Source organism: Macaca mulatta, chromosome 16 (assembly GCF_049350105.2).
Source record: "Macaca mulatta isolate MMU2019108-1 chromosome 16, T2T-MMU8v2.0, whole genome shotgun sequence".
NCBI lineage: Eukaryota > Metazoa > Chordata > Mammalia > Primates > Cercopithecidae > Macaca > Macaca mulatta.
In genome coordinates this window covers 19231563-19250511 of record NC_133421.1, presented here as the reverse complement: position 1 = coordinate 19250511, position 18949 = coordinate 19231563, and the positions used below count along the sequence as shown (strand labels likewise).

General features: G+C 53.4%; 1 protein-coding gene and 2 long non-coding RNA genes across 3 annotated transcripts in view; 2 read left to right on the top strand and 1 right to left on the bottom strand.

The window, feature by feature from the left end:
* The window catches only part of RAI1 (retinoic acid induced 1), a 131421-nt gene extending 119869 nt beyond the window's left edge, over window positions 1-11552 (bottom strand). The window contains exon 1 of the mRNA XM_001091010.5: window positions 11126-11552. The gene's annotated coding sequence lies outside the window, so the exon portion shown is untranslated. The remainder of the gene's footprint in view (window positions 1-11125) is intronic.
* Window positions 11553-12168: 616 nt separating this feature from the next.
* Window positions 12169-16846, top strand: LOC106993928 (uncharacterized). The gene is made up of 4 exons (XR_013406154.1): window positions 12169-12339; window positions 15271-15365; window positions 15589-15785; window positions 16685-16846. It is a non-coding gene; the product is annotated as an uncharacterized LOC106993928 (long non-coding RNA).
* A 532-nt stretch (window positions 16847-17378) lies between these two features.
* LOC144335356 (uncharacterized) lies at window positions 17379-18179 on the top strand. The gene is made up of 2 exons (XR_013406156.1): window positions 17379-17543; window positions 17746-18179. It is a non-coding gene; the product is annotated as an uncharacterized LOC144335356 (long non-coding RNA).
* The last annotated feature ends 770 nt before the right edge of the window (window positions 18180-18949 follow it).

The following is an 18949-nucleotide window of genomic DNA, read 5'->3' as shown; positions in this document are numbered from 1 at the left end:
TCTGAGGAAGAAAGCCATGAAAAGACAAACTGCTCTGGTCAGAAGCCAAGCTCATGGCTGTCTGACTACAAGCCTTCACTTCCCACAAGGTCACAGTATTATTTCATAGCCAGGAATTAGCTCCCGAATGGATGAGTGACTAACATGGGGAATGGGGTAAGCAGCAGGCAGGGCCTGGCTTTGGAGCCTGCGGATATGATTTCTAATCCTAGCTCTGCCACTTGGTTGCTTTGTGACTTCAGGCAGATCACTTAACCTCTCTGGGCTTCAGTTTCCTTGATAATGAATATAGGGCAGTTGATAAGACTTAGCGAGGACCACCCAATGCCTGGCACAACAGTAGGCACTCAGTGCTGGCTTTTCTCCTGATCCCTTTCAGCATCCAAAGAGACAGATATTCACGTATTACAGGAACCAGGCCTCTCCCACCAATGCCTTCACTCAGTTGGCCCTCCTGTCAGGAACCCCCCACCTTCCCAACCCCTGTAACCATTTCTGGCCCTCTCAGGCAGAGGCCAAGGGCTGTCAAGTTCAGCTCCCCATGCTCCTGTCCTGCCTGGGAGACCAGGTCCTCTCAGTTTAATTAGCCAGGGCAGTGGCCCCAGAGGACAGTGTCACCCCAAGGGAACAAAGCCAGCTCCGTCCACATCCCGCTGGAGTCAAGAAGAGAGCCACTCAATTAAGTCTGATTTGGCAAAACGTCTGTTTTAGTGCTATTTTGGGCCACGGTGGGGATTTTCTGTGCTTGTCTCAAAGGTAACATAAACCAGATTCCTTCCCGCCTCCCCCACCCCTATCTGTGTTTGAAATGAAAATATTGTTTTTCCTCTGCTCTCTCTCTTTTTTCCTGCTTCTCTTTCCCACCTATCAGAAGGCTGCAAACAAGAGAAAAGGAAAAGGCTGGGCCCCAGGCTGGAGGGTAGCACCTGGGGCTAGGGTGCTCCCACCGCCCACCTGGCCCTGCTCGATCCCCCAGAGAACAACATGCTGAGGGTTGGAGTTCCCTCAAACCAGACTAAAGGGTTTAGTCCTCTCCTTTACCTTCTCCCCACCTCTGGAAGCCACTTCCTGGGTCCCCCGAGGCCAGCTCTTTTTCTGACTTCTCCCCAGGCACACACCAGGTACCTGGTAGCCTCCCCACCCACAACACACCCTTGCATTTTCTGCCTCTGAGCCTTTGCCTGGGCTGTGCCCTCGGCTGGAAATACCTCCCCAAAGGCCCTCCCTTGAAGGAGTGGAAAGGCCCACATCCCTCTTTCTTCCTGCTACCTTTTCCTTCATAGCTCACATTACAAATAAATCCATCTCTAGGCAATCATTTCTGTAATGTCTGCTCACCTACCACGCTATATGCTTCAAACGGACAGGGGCTCCATCTGCTTGGCCACTGCTGCTTCTCAAGGCAGGGATCTCATCTCAACCCCTCAGCACACAGACATCAGGGGCCAGCTGATGGTGTGGTTCCAGGGGCTGCCATGTGCAGTAGGATGTTTAGCAACATCCCTGGCCTTTACCCACTAGATGCCAGCAGCACCTCCCTAGCTGAAACGACCAAAAATGTCTCCTGACATGGCTCAGTGTCCCCTGAGACACAAGATCACCCCCGAATGAGACCCACTGCTCCCCAGCCTGGCACAGAGCCCCCTTGAATGAATGAATACACGACTTTACCCTTCTAATAGAACATGTGATTTTATTTTACCTCTTATCATAATCATGTAGAAATTTTATTTTCCCTATCAGAACAGAAGCTTCCAGAAGACAGGCCCATGTGACCTCCGCTGTGTATCAATGCTCTTTGCCCATAGCTGTTTGCTGAAAGAATCACTATCAAAGCACCAGAGAGCAGCAGACTGAAAGCCAGCTCTGGTTCCCCAGCCCCTCCCACCCCAAGCCAGACTGCTGGGTGACTTTGCTACAGGAGTTAAGCTTCTCTGGGCCTCCCGTCTCTCCAGCTGCTGTAACAATTCTTTGTCCACTTGGGCTGGTGGGAGGTTTACAACTTCACATCTCTATGAAGCTGTAGCTCCTAAGAAATCTTTCAAAGTTTTTACTTTACATTGTCTGAGAATTCTGATTATCACTAATAGGCACAATATTTACTAAGCACACTATTCTGTGCCCAGGACTGGCTAAGTGCTTTAGAGGCCCTATCTCATTTGATCCTCTTAACAACAAAACTATGAAATAGGTACTGTTACTTTCGCCTTTTGATGAAGGAGGAAATGGGGTCAGGGAGCTTGAGGGACCTGCCTAAGGTCCACACAGAGGCAGGCAGTCCTGCTCCCTCCGGCTGGTGAGGACTACTCAATTAGGAAACACCTTTTGCTTTCATACTTGAAACTGAAATTCCTTTTTTTTTTTTTTTTTTTGGAGACAAGGTCTCACTCTGTCGCCCAGGCTGGAGTACAGTGGTACGATCACCTTGGCTCACTGCCACCTCTGCCTCCCAGGTTCAGGCAATTCTGCTGCCTCAGCCTCCTGAGTAGCTGGGATTACAGGCACCCACCACCACGCCCAGCTATCTTTTTGTATTTTTAGTAGAGACAGGGTTTCGCCATGTTTGGCCAGGCTGGTCTCGAACTCCTGGGCTCAGGTGATCCACCCGCTTCGGCCTCCCAAAGTGCTGGGATTACAGGAGTGAGCCACGGCGCCTGGCCTGGACTGAAATTCCTTCTAAAATCAAGCACACCTGGTGCCAGACAAGAGGCAGACTTTCCCAGGTGAATAAGGCCTCACAGGACCTCCCCAGCATCAGGCCCCAGCAGCCAAGCAGAGAAGCAGCTCTAGATTGCTATAGAAGGGTCTGATTCAAGGAGTTGGGGAGCTTTGGCACCCCTTTCTGGATGCCAACCCTCACGGAGAAGCCTGGCCAGGGTGACCTCCTCCAGCACCAAGCTGGTCCATGAGATCCTTCAGGGCAGGAATAAAAGCAACAATGGAGGAAGGGCCATGCTTTGGCACTTTCTATGTACCTGTCGCTGGACTTGAACAAACAACCACCCTATGAGGTAGATTCTATCAATTCCAACATTTTACAGATGATGGAGCCAAGTAAAGGAGATAAATAACTTGGCTAACTTCACAAGTGGTAGACCCTGGATCTGAACCCAGGCAAAGTCCAAAATACGTATGCATATCCACTATGCTGCATTAGAGCTGCATCTCATTCATGGCTGTTTTCTCAGTATCCTGGTGCTCCACACATGATTTATAAATGAATGAATGACTGAATGAATGAATGAGAGTTTGTGGTTATACTGCTACTGAAGTCACAAGTTGCTGGATGCTTTCCTGGGGTCCACCTACACCATTGGAGCAAAGTCCCCTTACATACAGAAACTCTTGCCAGAAAACTAGTAATTCTCACCTGCCCCATGTGTAAATAGACCCACTCAATCCATCTGCCTTGACCTGGCTAGAAAAGAAACAAGCACCAAAATCCTCATTTTGGCCAATGTTATTACAGGTAATAACATTGTGACCTTTAGATGTGACCTGGCATGAATGGAAAAATAATAGTAATTGGCCGGACGTGGTGGCTCACGCCTGTAATCCCAGCACTCTGGGAGGCCATGGCGGGTGGATCACCTGAGGTCAGGAGTTCGAGACCAGCCTGGCCAACATGGTGAAACCCCGTCTCTACTAAAAATAAAAAAAAAATTAGCCAGGCATGGTGGTGCGTGCCTGTAATCCCAGCTACTAGGGAGGTTGAGGCAGGAGACCTGCTTGAACCCAGGAAGCAGAGGTTGCAGTGAGCCGAGGTTGAGCCACTGCACTCCAGTCTGGGCAACAGAGCAAGACTCCAGCTCAAAATAATAATAATAATAATAACAACAACAACAATAGCGATCTCTTCTACATACAAAGCACTTTAGCAATAAAAATAACTGCCCAAGGCAGGGTGTGGTGGCTCACACCTGTAATTCTAGCACTTTGGGAGGCTGAGGCAGGCAGATCATGAGGTCAGGAGTTTGAGACCAGCCTGGCCAACATGGTGAAACCCCATCTCTACTAAAAATACAAAAATTAACCGGGCATGGTGGCAGATGCCTGTAGTCCCAGCTGCTTGTGACGCTGAGGCAGGAGAATCGATCACTTGAACCTGGGAGGCGGAGGCTGCAGTGAGCTGAGATCACACCACTGAACTCCAGCCTGGGCGACAGAGCGAGATTCCATCTCAAAAAACAAACAAACAAAACAAAAAACAACTGCCTAACAGCCCAGCAGTGATGGCCCAGCTAAGGAACTGTGCACCAGCAACCAGGAGGGGCTTGTTATTATCCCCATTTTATTTATTATTATTTTTTTTTTGAGACTGAATCTTGCTCTGTCACACAGGCTGGAGCGCAGTAGCACGATCTTGGCTCACTGCAATTTCCGCCCCCCGTGTTCAAGTCATCCTCCTGCCTCAGCCTCCCAAGTAGCTGGGATTACAGGCAGGTGACACTACGCCCAACTAGTTTTTGTATTTTTAGTAGTGATGGGTTTTACCAGGTTGGCCAGGCTGGTCTGGAACTCCTGACCTCAAATGATCCACCCACCTCCGCCTCCCAAACTGCTGGGATTATAGACATGAGCCACCACGCCCTGCCTATTACCCCCATTTTAAAGGGGAGGGAAATGGAGCCTGACAGTGAACAGCTGGTACCTGGATTTGAACCCAGGCTGGTGTGACCCCAAAGCCTGTGTTTATGGCCCCAAGCTATAGGACCTCCTTGCTTTCCAGATCACAAAACACAGCAACACTTTTTTTTTGTTTTTGTTTTTGAGACAGAGTCTCCTTCACCCAGGCTGGAGTGCAGTGGTGCTATCTTGGCTCACTGCAACCTCTGCCTCCTGGGTTCAAGTGATTCTCATGCCTCAGCCTCCCAAGTAGCTGGAATTACAGGCATGGGCCACCACACCTGGCTAATTTTTGTGTTTCTAGTAGAGATGGGGTTTTGCCATGTTGGCCAGGCTAGTCTCAAACTCCTGACCTCAAGTGATCTGCCTGCCTTGGCCTCCCGAAGGGCTGGGATTACAAGTGGGAGCCACGGTGCCGCAGCTCACCTTTAATGCTTACAACAAAGCCCGTTCACATTTTTGACAGAAGAGGAAAGTGACCCTCACAGAGAGAAAGTGACTTGCCCAAGGGATGCTTCAGTTAAAACTCAAACGCTTTTCCTGATTCTGAATCCAGTGCTTTCCTCTACCCCGACCCTATCTCTCCTTTCAGATGAGCACAGTCTCCAAGAAGGGAGCTCTAGGAGGCGAACCCAAGCTCCACTGGATTCTGCATGTTCTCCCTTAAGCCCCCTGACCATGGGCCTGTAGATGCTCTGAGCATGCCCGCTGCCCCTGTTCTATCAGCTGTCTCCACGGGGTCCCTGGTTTCTCACACCCAAGGAGTGGGTGACTTGGGTCCACAGACCATCAGTCCAAGAGCAGTCCACCCTCCCCCCATTTATACATGAGACTGAGGCCAGAGAGGAAAGGAAGATTCCCCAGCAGTCCTGGCTCCCCACCATAGTGCCTAATGGCTTCCCTGCCCCCCACCCCATGCTTGCCTGCTCCACCCTTCCCTCCTGCCTCTGCACAGCATCCTGGGCACCTTCTCTCCCCACGCCTGATCACTTTGTGCAGAAAGTGGATGCTCAATTAGCTGGGCTTGGTGGCGGGTGCCTGTAATCTCAGCTACTCGGGAGGCTAAGCCAGAGAATTGCTTGAACCTGGGAGGCGGAGTCTGCAGTAAGCTGAGATTGTGCCACTGCACTCCAGCCTGGACAACACAGCGAGACTCCATCTCAAAACAAAAGCAAAAACAAAAAAAAACCAGATGTTCATCGTCCATCTGGCCCCTAGACTTCAAGGGCCTCAAAGCCTGGACCACAAGCTTGCTCCTGTCTGGGGCCGTGCCAGCATGGAGCCGAGCAAGAGAACACTTCGGGTTGTCTGCTGGACAGACAAGGAAGGCATGGCTGACGATGGTGGGAGCCGATGCGCCTGGCTGCTTTCCTTCCTGGCCCTAAGCACACTCTTCATACTCTCCAGCAACAGCAGCAGCGGGAACTTCCCCCTCACTCCTTGTCATCCCCCCAGTTCCATCTCTCCCTGTCCCTGCTCACCACTCCCCAGGTCCCCCACCCCCACTCCACCGCTCTGCCCTCATGTTTTTCTCTTCCCCATCTCTCCCTTCCCCGGCTCTGTCCCCCCACACCACACACACACACACACACACACACACACACACACACACACACTTCACATGGGTTCAAGAACCAGTGGAGCAAAATCTGTCCTTTGCCAGCCAAGCCCCAGCCTGCAGGCAGCCTCCAGCCCTGCCTCCCCCTCCCTGGTGTCACATTCCAATCTCAGATCCCCAGTGACCCACCAGGAACAGGGCACAGCTCTGCCTCAATCACTGGGGAACAGGACGAGCCAGTTTCTCCCAGCCCCCTCAGGAAGCAGCCTGGGGAAGCTGCCCGCCACCCCCCCTGCCCCCCGCCACCCCACCAAGCCCCTCACCCCACTCATCTAAAGTCTGACAGCACAAGATCCACACAGACCTGAGCATGCCCTTGCTAAAGATCAAAGGGGCCCACCGAAGACAATGTCGGGGCTCTCACCCTCTCTACCTCACCTGGCCCTCCTGCCAGGAAGCATTTCTGAGCGTCCTGTGTTCTAGGCCTCGCCCTTGGCGCTGGGCCGGAGAGAGCAAGGAGACGTGCTTTCAGGCCTCGATGCTCCAGCCTCATGGGGAGGACAGACACTGGCAGAACTGCCGATAATTCCGTGATAAACGCTACGCCACGAGTATAGACAAAGGGAGATGACTCATACTGCCTCGGAGGTCAGAGGAGGAGGAGACAGGACGTCTGTTTTGGTCTGGGGCAGCAGGGAGGAAGGTGAAGGGCATCCCAGGTGGAAGGAACAGCCCAGCCCAATGCACAGAGGCAGGGATGCACATGGCTACATCTTAACAAGGAGGTGCTGGCTATGGCTGGAGGGGACAGGACTGAATGAGGACAGGGCAGGCAGAGGACACCAGAAATGGCCCTGGGCAGCGTGGGAAGAACTACAGATGGGACCTTTATTCAGAAGGCAGCAGGAGCCACTGGAGGTTATCTGCTGGGTTTAGAATGATCACTGACAGTGCTGCTGGCCAGCACCTGGGAGGGGACAGGATGGAGGCAGGGAGGCCAGTGAGGAGGTCCCAGCAACAGCCCATCCCTCTTCCACCACCATTCTTTCTGAGCCAAGTCCTCCCCTCTTGGCCACAGCACACAGGCCACATCCCTTCCAGCCTCCAAAGACTTGCTCTGCTCACTGCGTTCCCTCTGCCAGGAATGCCCCTCTCATTCTTACCTCGCCGTGCCTGAAGCACCTGCTCAAAGGCCCCTCCTCCAGGAAGCCCCCAGCTCTGGTCAAGGCCTTGGCTATGAGCTGGGTCCCAATTACCCACTGGGCTGTGACCTTCTTGTGGTCAAGTGCAGGGATGCTTCCTGCTTGGACCCCGACATTAAGCACAGAACTTTGGAAAGAGTGGGTCCTTGGAAAATCCCTGTTCCCTTGGGCCCAGCACCCAGGTGCCTCTCCCACAGAGACGCTGCTCTGTGCACACCATTGCTGTTGCACCTCCTCCCTCCCTGTGGAGCCACACATTGGATAGGGGAGGAAAAAGACACCCATGCCATGGCCACAGGCAGCTGTTCAAAGCAATGCATTTCAAAGACGGGCTGCCATAGAGATAGAATAGCAATAATAATACAATAATGAGAGCAGCAATCAGCATTTACTGGCATAAGCACTGCTCTAAACTTCATATGGATTAACTCACTGCATCTTCACTTCAGTCCCGTGAGGTCTGTACTGTTACTCTGATTGTAAAGATGGGGACACTGAGGCACAGAGAGGTAAACGGCCTGCTCAGTATGTGGTGGAGCCAGGAGTCAACCCAGAACTTGCCCTGAAGGACTTTGCCACACAACCAGCCTCTCCAAGACAAACAGAGAGGAAAAAGGAAGCTGCCGAGTAAGAGCCCATAGTCCGTGTGTCCTCACTTGGGGAAAAAGAAAACTATGCATGGATTGGTATATGTGATACACACATATACACACATATATGTAATACACACATATACACACATATATGATACACACATATACACAATATGATACACATATACACACATATATATGTGATACACATATACACACATATATATGTGATACACATATACACACATATATATGTGATACACATATACACACATATATATGTAACAAAAAGTCTGGAAGGACCCGTTCAAACTATTAACTGGGGTTACCTGCAGGGAGGGTGCCAAGGGAACTTTTACTTTTACTACATATATTTCTGGCTTATTTGCATTTTTCACCCAAGTATCCAAGTGTTACTTGAGTAGTTTAAAATGGCAGGAATTATTAGGGTTGCAATGAACATTTGTTGCATGAATAGATGGCAAATTCATTTCCTAGGCCTGTTTCTTTCAAATTCTGGGTATGACCCATCAGTGGATTGCAAAATTAATTTCGTGGGTAGCAATGAGTAATTTAAAAAAAATCAAATACACTAGAACAAAAAGTATCACAGACCAGCAGACAGTAAGGGAGTTATTTCAGTAAACTTTTGTTTCAGCTATATACAGTGTGACCTGTGTAGTTACCTACAATGTATTTCTTACTATATGTCACGGGCAAGAGTTTGAAAGCCATTGGTCTAAGCTTGGGAGTCTAAAGAGGAGTAAGGTTGGGTGCAGTGACTCACTCCTGTAATCCCAGCACTTTGGGAGGCCAAAGTGGGAGGATAGCTTGAGCCCAGGACTTCAAGACCAGCCATGGCAAGACCCCTGTCTCTAGGGAAAAAAAAAAAAAAAAAATTAAAAATTAGCTAGGTGTGGTATTGGGGGCCTATGATCCCAGCTACTCAGGAGACTGAGGCTAGAGGATCGCTTGAGCCCCGGAGGTTGCGGCTGAAGTGAGCTGTGTTTGTGCCAAGGCACTCCAGCCTGGGCCACACAGCAAGACCCTGCCTCAAAAATAAAATAAACAGAGTAAGACAGGGTCCCTGCCTACAAGAGTCCCACAGTCTAGTGGAAGAGAAAGGCAGCTCCAGTACCCCTGAGTTCCCTTTATCTCCATAGAAGCCAGAGGGATGCTAGGTTGGTGGAAAGGTCCTATTTTGCCCACTCCACAGTTGGCTTCTAGGGCCTGGATCTCGCCTTGATACATTCTCCTCCTCTCCAAGTCTTTTGCTTGTGAGAGCTTTTGCCAGAGTTATAGGGCTGAGCCTGCCCTGAGATCAGAATGACTGTGTCTACTTCTGTGTCACGCAAAAGGCCACTTCTTGCTCCTACCGGCTTGCCTGTCAGAGGGGGAGGGGTGGGAAACTAGAAGATTCCTTTCCAGCTTCCAGATCCCGAGGGCCACGTCCCAGGGAAGCCTCTGAAAACCCAGCTGTGTGGTCAGCAGGGAGGGGCCACCACTCAGTCTGCAGTGAGGGCTGCCCCCCAGCTGAGGTGGGCCTGACCCTGAGCAGAACGAGGTTTGTATGGAGAACGGAGGGGGGCAGTGGCAGGAAGAGAAGCAGAGCCCCCAGCTCGGGGCTCCCATCACGCTGGCGCCTCCACATCAGAGCTCGCCTAACCCACCCCCGCCTCTCCTCCCAGGGCAGCAGACAACTAAAAAAAGATAAAATAAAAAGAAGTAATTCCCCTGCTCTGACGTCAGCGCGAGGTCTTAACAGCCCGGCAGCGGCATGAAACTGGATTGCAACCAGATGTAATGCCCTTGAATTCTCAACACACTACTGCGTTGGAAAAGACATAAAGGGGAGGCGGGGGGGCAATATTGGTGGGAGGAACCGTGCAGGTCCCGAGTGGGTCCCTGAATCCGGGCCCGCCGAAACCGCGAGGCAGGCGGCCCGGGAGAGAGTGCGGCGCGCGGAGCAGCGCCCGGCCGGCTCCGCCATTCAGGCGCGCGGCCTCCCCTCCCCCAGCCCCCACCGGCGCATTGTTACACTCGCTCCCATCCATTCAGAGCCCAAGGCCCGCCGCGCCCCCGCCAGCCCGGGCTCCGCGCAGGAGGGCACCGCTGCAGCCCGCACTCCGGCCCCTGCGTGGACTGGATAACGACCAAGAGTCCCAAGAAGGAAAACTGCTCGCCGGGAAAACGGGCGCCCCAGGAAGCTGTGGCCGCGACGGCCTAGGGCCTGGCTGGTGTTTCGCTTCCCCTCTGCCCCACCACGGAGGCCCCTGGAGCGACCAGGCTCCAAATGTCACCCTCGCGTCCTGCCACCCCCTGTCCCCGCCGCACTCGGCCCCCATGTCCTCCTCCCGGGTTCCCTGCCTTCAAGGCGCGGGAGAGGGGGGCCGACCTCGAAAAGAGCGGCGGGGCGGCGGGCTGCGCCGCTGTCTGTGGGGTGCCAGGCTCGCGTGTCCGGGGCCCCCGCCCGTGACGTCATCCCCGAAGGGCCCGTGCGTCCCGGGCCGCTACAGAGCTCCCCAAGTCGCGGGGGCCGCTTCCTGCCCGGCCTCGGGGCCTGCGCACAGGCCCCGGCGCCGCTGCCCGGGTGGGGACACCGCAGAGAGCCCGCGCACCCCATCTCGCCACGCACGGCCTTCGCCGCCCCTGCGGGCCCTGACTCCTACGCGACGGCCACGCCGGGCCCGGGTCACGCATGGGGAAGTCAGCTCCCCGCCCCCCACCTCGGACGCACTCACAAAGCTCCCCTCCGCCCCCGGCGCCGCGCGAATGTTCCCCACGTCGCCACCCTACGCTCCGCAAACACTCCGCGCCTCGGCGCACGCAGAGCCCTTGCCACACTCGCCCCTCGCGCCATGCCCCAACCCGACCTCAGCCGGCCGCACATTCCCCAGAAGACCCTCAGCCGCGGCGCAGGGCGCCCCCACCCTGCAGCTCCCCAGACGTCCATCCGGTGACCTCGCGCACCCCCCACACCACACAAAGCAAGGACCCCGCGGACCCCACATCTCCACCCAGCGCGCGCTCTCGGTCCCCGAACCCGCCTCGGCTCCTCACCCGGCCCAGGATCCCGACGCCTCGCGCCGCCCCCGCCCCGGGGCAGCGTCCACTGAGCCCCCCGCGCCCCGTCGCTCGCTGCTCACCTCGGTGCCCGCGCTCACTCGGGGGCCCTGGGTCTGGCGCTGCGACTTCGCGGCCCGGAGGCCTGGGTGGCCATGGGGGTCGGGGCGCGGCGGCCCCGCCGGCCCGCGGCCAGGCAGGAAGGAGGGTGGGCCGCGGCGCCCCCTCCTCGCGCCGGCGCTCGGGCCGCGGGCTGGGCGGCCTGCTCGGCTCGCCTCTCGCCTTCGCCGCACTCGCTCTCCCACTAGTCTCTCGGAGCCCAGCCGCGGGCGGGGGCGGCGCCCGGGGGCGCGGGGAGCTGGCGGCGCGGGGACCGGGCCCTGGCCGCGCACCCGGCCGGGCCTGCCTGGTGTCCGCGGGTGCCGCGGGGAAATGCGATCCCCTCCGCACAGGAAGAGCGGACGGGCGGGCGGGCGACGCGCGGGGGGAGAAGGAGAGCGAGAGCGCGAGGAAAAAAGTTCCCGGGCGGCCTGGCTGCGCTCGCTCGCGGCCCCGGGCGCCAGGTGGGCCGTGCGCGCCCCGACAGCACCCCCTGGCGGTCCGCGCGCCCCACTGCGCGCCCCCCGCCCGCCCTCCTGCCGGCCTGCGGGAGGGGCCCTCTGCGGTGGGATCCCGGTGAGGCCCGGGAGGACTCTAGCGCCCTGCGTTCTGGAGCTTCCAGCGTCAGGCCAGGCCCCCACCCTCACTCCTTTAGCCCTCACCTGTGCCCACTTCTTTACAGTTTGAGAAACATTTTCGATTTCAAAACTCTATTGGTTTCATGTAAACTTCATTTACTGGGCACCTGGCACCTTGCTGAGTCTTGAGGAATGAGCAGAGACAATGCGGTCCCTGCTGTCATGGAGCTGGCATCCTGGTGGGAAGAGACAGACAGCAAACAAATGCTTAGATACATGACGAAGATAATTTTAGAGCAGTAAGTGCTAGGAAGAAAATTAGCAGGTGAAGTGACGGCTAGGGCTCCTTGACTGGTGGTGAGAGAAGGAGGCCTGTCTGTGCAAAGATCTAAATAACAGGAGGAACCGCCATGGGTAAAGTCTGGGAAGAGCATTTTTTTTTTCTTTTAGAGGCGGGGTCTTGCTGTTTTGCCCAGACCGAACTTGAATTCCTGGCCTCAAACAGTCCTGCCACCTCAGCCTTCTGAGTAGCTGGGACTACAGGAGCCTGTCCTGCTGGGAAGAGCATCCTTGGCAGAGAGAACATCAAGTGCAAAGGTCCTGAGGCAGGAGAGAACTTGGTGAGTAAGTGGAATTGTGAGGAGGCCGTGAGCAAGGGAACAAGTAATGGGCACACTGAAGTCACAGCCATAACAGGAGGGCCAGAGCCTGCAGGGCTGCAGAGGGCCCAGTGAGGTGCAAGGAAGGTAGCCACTGGCAGTCTTTAAACAGAGGCACGTTGAATGAATGAGTGAAACTTAAGTTATAGACCTCTGAGCAGTTTCATGCCTAGGTCTCTACTTGCCATAGCTCAGGTGGGAGCTCACTGCCACCTGCTTGGGAAGGCTCCCAGCCCCACCCAGCCTCTAGGGTCTGTGGGACATGATCCTATTAACAGCCCCATCGAAGCCTCCCTTGTTTGTCCTTTGGTTGGGCAGAGGGGAGCTGGTCAAGGCATCAGAGCTTGTGGGTGACCTGGGACAAGTGAGTCATGCAGTGGGACAAGTGAGTCCCGCATCTGCAAAATAAGGTATTGTGATAGGTAGAGGGCCTCACTCTGTCCCAGGCTTGCTGTGCCCCTTCTGTGCATGGCCTCATTAGATCCCGGTGCCCCCTCTGTGAGGTCAGCTCATCACATTTTGTGGACGAGGAAACAGGTGCAGAGTGGTGAGGTCCCCTCTCCAGGTTCTCAGGCTGCAGCACAGAATCGACACCGGTCCCCACGGTCCTTCCCACTGGGCTTGGCTACCCGTCTCGCAGGGCGAATATCAAGAGCAAGACAGAGCTGGATCCCAGTGCGAATTGTGTCGTTTTAAGCTTGTTTTAAGCACAGTTTCTGGGGAAGACACATCTGGTTTCTTTTTTCTTTTCTTTCTTTCTTTTCTTTTCTTTCTTTCTTTTTTTTTTTTTTTTTTTTTGACACGGAGTTTTGCCCCTGTTGCCCAGGCTGGAGTGCAACGGTGCGATCTTGGCTCACCACAACCTCCGCCTCCCAGGTTCAAGCAGTTCTCCTACCTCAGTCTCTCGAGTAGCTGGGAGTATAGGCATGCACTGCCACACCCGGCTAATTTTGTATTTTTGGTAGAGACAGGATTTCTCCATGTTGATCAGGCTGGTCTTGAGCTTCTGACCTCAGGTGATCTGCCCGCCTCGGCCTCGCAAAGTGCTGAGATTTCAGGCGTGAGCCACTGCACCTGCAAATCTGGTTTCTAAACATGGCTCCTCTGTGCCCAGCTGGGTGGCTTTGAGCAAACTACTTAACTTGCTGAGCCTCAGTTTCCTCATCTGTAGAATGGGGATAATAGTACCTAGCTCATGGGTCTGTTGAGAGGATTGAATGAGGTACGTGTGGAAAGCATTTAGCTCTCAGCCTGGCATGCAGTAAGTGCTGTTACTGCTTTAAGACGCCAGATTAATGGGAACAGTCCCTGTCATCCATCCAGGGCCCCCCGTCCCCACCCCAGCTGGTCTCCTGCCCTCCCTGCCTTACCTTAACCTGCTCCTAAGTGGAGCCTAAGGGAAGGCTGGTTCTAGGGACCCCAGTGGGAGGCAAGACAAGGAGGCCTTGCTGGGGGATTTCTGGTTCCCACACAGGGGTCCCCAAGGCCAGCTTCTCTACCTGGAGAGGGCGGGAAAGCAGCTGGAACCCGAAGTCCAGGAGAGTCCATTTCCTGGCCTTGGAATTAGGTACTTTTGTTTTGAAAATTCCTTGGTATCAAGTTTACATGACTGGGGCCACTGGACCCTATACGCAGGGCTGGGGGTACAAAGAGGATCACAAGCCTGGCCTCTTTGGGAGCCATAGTTCAGGCACCACTCAAGGAAACACATTTGTTCAAGGGATTAGCATTCCTGGATGTCAGTTCAGCGAAGCGTTGGAGGAGGTGGCAATTGAGCCAGACCTCAGAGGATGGGCAGGAGGGGAGCCCTGGGTGGCAAAGGCAATGGGTGTCCCAGAGAGTGAGAGGAGGAAGGAATGTGCAGGCAGATGGAAGAGGGTGTGGGGTCAAGGTACTAACAACTGCCTCTGTGTGTGTGTGTGTGTGTGTGTACGTACGTGTGTGTGAGACAGGGTCTGACTCTGTTGCCCAGGCTGGAGTGCAGGGATGTGATCATACCTGACTGCAGCCTCGAACTCCTGGACTCAAGCTGTTCTCCCACCTCAGCCCCCTAAGTAGCTGGGACCACAGGTATACACCACTATGCCTGGCCAATTTAATTTTTATAGAGATGGCATCCTGCTATGTTGCCCAGGCTGGTCTTGAATTCTGGGCAGTGATCCTCCTGCCTTGGCCTCCCAAAGTGCTGGAATTACAAGTGTGAGCCACCACGCCTGGCCAGAACTGCCACTTTTGAGTACCTACTGTGTGCCAGGTGCCTAGGGATGTTGTAACAAATTCTACAAGTGGCTTAAAATAACACAAATTTATTTGTTTATTTATTGATTTATTATTTTTTAAGACAGAGTCTCGCTCTGTTGCCCAGGCTGGAGTGCAGTGGCACAATCTCGGCTCACTGCAACCTCTGCCTCTCGGGTTCAACTGATTCTCGTGCCTCAGCCTTCCGAGTAGCTGGGATCACAGACACACACCACCATGCCTAGCTCATTTTTGTAGTTTTTGTGGAGAGTGGGTTTCGCCATGTTGCCCAGGCTGGACAGACTTATTCTTTACAGTTCTGGAGGTCAGAACTCCAAAATCAGTTTCACTGGGCTAAAGCCAAGGTGTGGGCCGGACCTGCTCTCCTGGCGTCTCCCGGAGAGAATCTGTTCCTTGCCTTTTCCAGTTTCTGGAGGTTGCCTGTGTTTCTCTGCTTGTGACCACTTGGTGACCTCCAGAAGCTAGAACACGCAAGAAAACAATTGCTTCCATTGTCCCAGCTCCTACTTCCTCCCTTGACCTTCCTGCCTCTGCTCATGAGGACCCTTGTGATTCCATTCTGGGCCACCTGGATAATCCAGGCTAATCCCTCCATCTCAAGAAGAACCTTAATTGATTTAATCACATCTGCAGGGACCCTCTGAATGCTGCCTCGACACAACTCATTTTACAGATAGGAAAATCAAGGCTCAGAGAGGTGAAGTCACTGATCCAAAGTCACACAGCAGGTGAGTTTAGTCACCCATTTCATGCATGGAGAGCCCACTGTGGGTCAGACACTGGGTTAGACCCTGGGTTGCAATGTGAATGTTACCTGTGAAGAGTACTGTGGTGCTCAGGCCTGCAGAGTAATGACCTAGTCCTGTCAAGGAATTCGGGGAAGGCTTCCTGGAGGAGGTGATTGGTGAGTTGAGCTTTCAAGAGTGATTTTCCTCTGCCTGCTTTAACCAGGGGAGTCTTCTGAACAAACGAGGGCCCTTCCAGAGGAGGACAGCCATAGGCCTAACCATCCTGAGACTGCTCTGCATGATGCTGGCTGAGAGGGCTCAGGCTTCTCAGAGGAGAACTGATCAGTGATCACTGTCAGCAGAGCTAGCCCCAAGAGACTTCTGCTGCTGACCCTGCTTGTCATCCTCATTTGCACACAGGTAGGAGGGTGAGCAGGGGTGTGCACGCTGTGCAATGCAAAGGCCCAATAAAGTCAGTGTTGGTGCAGGGTCTCAGACTTGTAGCTCAAAGGCTGAACTCAGGCTCCTGGGTTTGTTTTGATTGGAAAGCAGAGCAAAAAGTGAAAAATTTGAAGTTGACATATGTTGCCAGGTACAGTGGCTCATGCCTATAATTCCAGCACTTTGGGAGGCCAAGGCCAGAGGATCACTTGAGCCCAGAGTTTGAGGCTAGCCTGGGCAACACAGTGAGACCTCATCTCTACCAAAAAAAAAAAGTTGTTTTTTTTTTTTTTAATTTTAATTAGCCAGGTATAGTGGTGCATGTTTGTAGTCCCAGCTACTTGGAAGGCTGAGGTGGGAGAATCGCTTGAGCCAGGGAGGTCGAGGCTGCAATAAGCCACGACAGTGCTACTGCACTCCAGCCTGGGAGACAGAGTGAGACCCCGTCTCAAAAAAAAAATAAGAAAGAAAGAGAGAAAAAATAAAGAAAATAGAGAGAGAGAGAGAAAGAGAGAGAGAAAGGAAGGGAAGGGGAGGGGAGGGGAAGGGGAGGGGAGGGGGAGGGGAAGGGGAGGGGAGGGGGAGGGGGGAGGAAGGGAGAGAGAGAGAAGAGAGAGAGGAAGAAAAATATCTTTAAGGAATCTAGGTTCTTGGGGGCCCCACCACTACCTATTGTTCTATACCCACATTTAAATCACCTGGTTGACCAACCCCCCAACACAGCCCGACACACACACAGAGACACACACACACACACACACACACAAACACACACACACACACACACACACAAAGCCTTGAGTTTCAGACACTTTCCCCCCAGGGTTCTTAACACTCACATCTGTGTGGCCTTGAACTTCCTGTCTGTTTTCTCATAGGTCAAAAGGAGATCATGTTTCCTGCCTGGAGGAGAGGCCCTGGTGGGCTGGAATAGGGGAAAGCAGAGGGGGTGTATCTCAGGATAGAATCCTGCATCCTGCCAGGGACCAGGCTTATCCCTGACTCACTCAATAGGATGCAAGGGCGCTTACTGTAGCCAGGTGATTCCTGCAGCCGCTGTCTCACTAGGTAGACACCCGCATTTCAATAGCCTCCTTGTTCAGATGACGAAACACAATCAGGGAATGAAGTCACTTGCCCAAGATCACACAGTCATACCTAGAGTAGGGATTCTCCTGGCCCGAGCTCCTACCCATGCTGCTGTCCTGCCCCCTCTGCGATGAAAACTCCTGGATGGAGGCTCCGGGCTGTTCTTACAGAGCCCAGGCAGAGTGTGAGTGTGCAGCAGGACTCCCATTAGCAAGCACGTGGCTAGTACTTATTTGGCACCTACTATGTGCATTTCAGTCTTATTATCTCCATTTTGCAGAAAACATAGAGGCCTAGAGAGGGGAGGAAACTCTCGAGAATACCTTCCTCTGTGTAGGTAGCTGTCAGCCAGGCTCTCTGCTTAGACAGCAACAGAGGAATGAGATGGAAAATCAGAACTCCTGCCCCAACTCTGCCACCCTGCCACCAATAGCACCGCCTTGGGTGCCTCCTCACCCTCTCTCAGACTCTGGTTTCTAACAGGAGGAGTGTAGCAATCCCTACCTGCTGGGCTTGTGAAGATTTAAAACAGTTCAACACCGTAGAGCTCTGGACCACCAAGCGTTGCTGCTCCCCCTCCCCCCATCAGCCTCCAGCACTTCTACAGAGAAGACAAATATGAATGTGAACCTTTCTTTTGAAGGTCTTGTGAGTGCCCAGAGCCCTATGGCAAGAAGCCTCTGCCGGGGAAAGGGATGCGGGGAAGTGGGGGCGGTGATAGGGAAGCAGAGCCAGAAGAGACCGTGGGGCCTCCTTCCTTCAAGGCCTCCGGTCTCTAGCAGAGAGAAGAGAGGGAGCAGGTGAGAGCCCCACTTAGCTCCAGGCAATTGTGGTTTTTTTTTTTTTCCAGACAGGATCCCGCTCTGTCACCAGGCTGTCTGTACAGTGGCACAATCATGACCCACTGCAGCCTCAACCTCCCAAGCTCAAGCAGCCCTCCCATCTCAGCCTCCCAAGTTGCTCAGACTACAGGTGCTCGCTATCATGCCCAGCTAATTTTTGCATTTTTTGTAGAGATGGGTTTTTGCCATGTTGCTCAGGCTGGTCTTGAACTCCTGAGTTAAGTGATTTGCCTTGCCTACCTTGGCCTCCCAAAGTGCTGGGATTACAGGTGTGAGCCACTGTACATGGCCAACTCCAGGCAAATTTGATCACCACAGACAGGGGAATTCTGTCCAGTTCCAGGGATGCCCCTTAAGGGGCCCCAGACCAGCTGGGCCAGAGCCACACAGGCCTTACTAAGATCTTCCATTCATTCATTCAATACATATTTATCGAGCCAAACCTCATTCTTTGTTTGTTTGTTTGTTTGGGATGGAGTCTCGCTTTGTCGTCCAGGCTGGAGTGCAGTGGCACGATCTCGGCTCACTACAACCTCTGCCTCCCGGGTTCAAGCAATTCTCTGCCTCAACCTCCTGAGTAGCTGGGATTACAGGCGCCTGCCACCACACCCGGCTAATTTTTGTATTTTTAGTAGAGACGGAGTTTCATCATCTTGGCCAGGCTGGTCTTGAACTCCTGACCTTGTCATCCACCCGCCTTGGCCTCCCAGAGTGCTGGGATTACAGGCGTGAGACACTGCACCTGGTGAAGCCAAACCTCATTCTAGATTCCATCTCCAGGAATAATGATGTGGGCCCCACCACACAGCACCCATACCATAGTCTGGCAAGTGAGACAGACATTGAACCCACTCTAAAGAAGGGTCTCATTATCTTGAGAAAAAGACCACTTTGACCACAAGTCAAAGCTCTGGGAACCAACATTTCTTAGTAATTGGAAAAAAATGTTTAATTGGAGCTTTGTTTTGAAAAATGAAATTAAAACTCTGAAAATATACACATTTTATCTTCCACAAACAACATTTAGGTTAATATGCTAATCCTTAGGTTAATGTGCTAATACTTAGTGTTATGGTTTGACTGTCCCCTCTAAAACTTATGATGAAATTTATTTATTTATTTATTTTTTTTTTTTTTTTTTTGAGACGGAGTCTCGCTCTGTCACCCAGGCTGGAGTGCAGTGGCCAGATCTCAGCTTACTGCAAGTTCCGC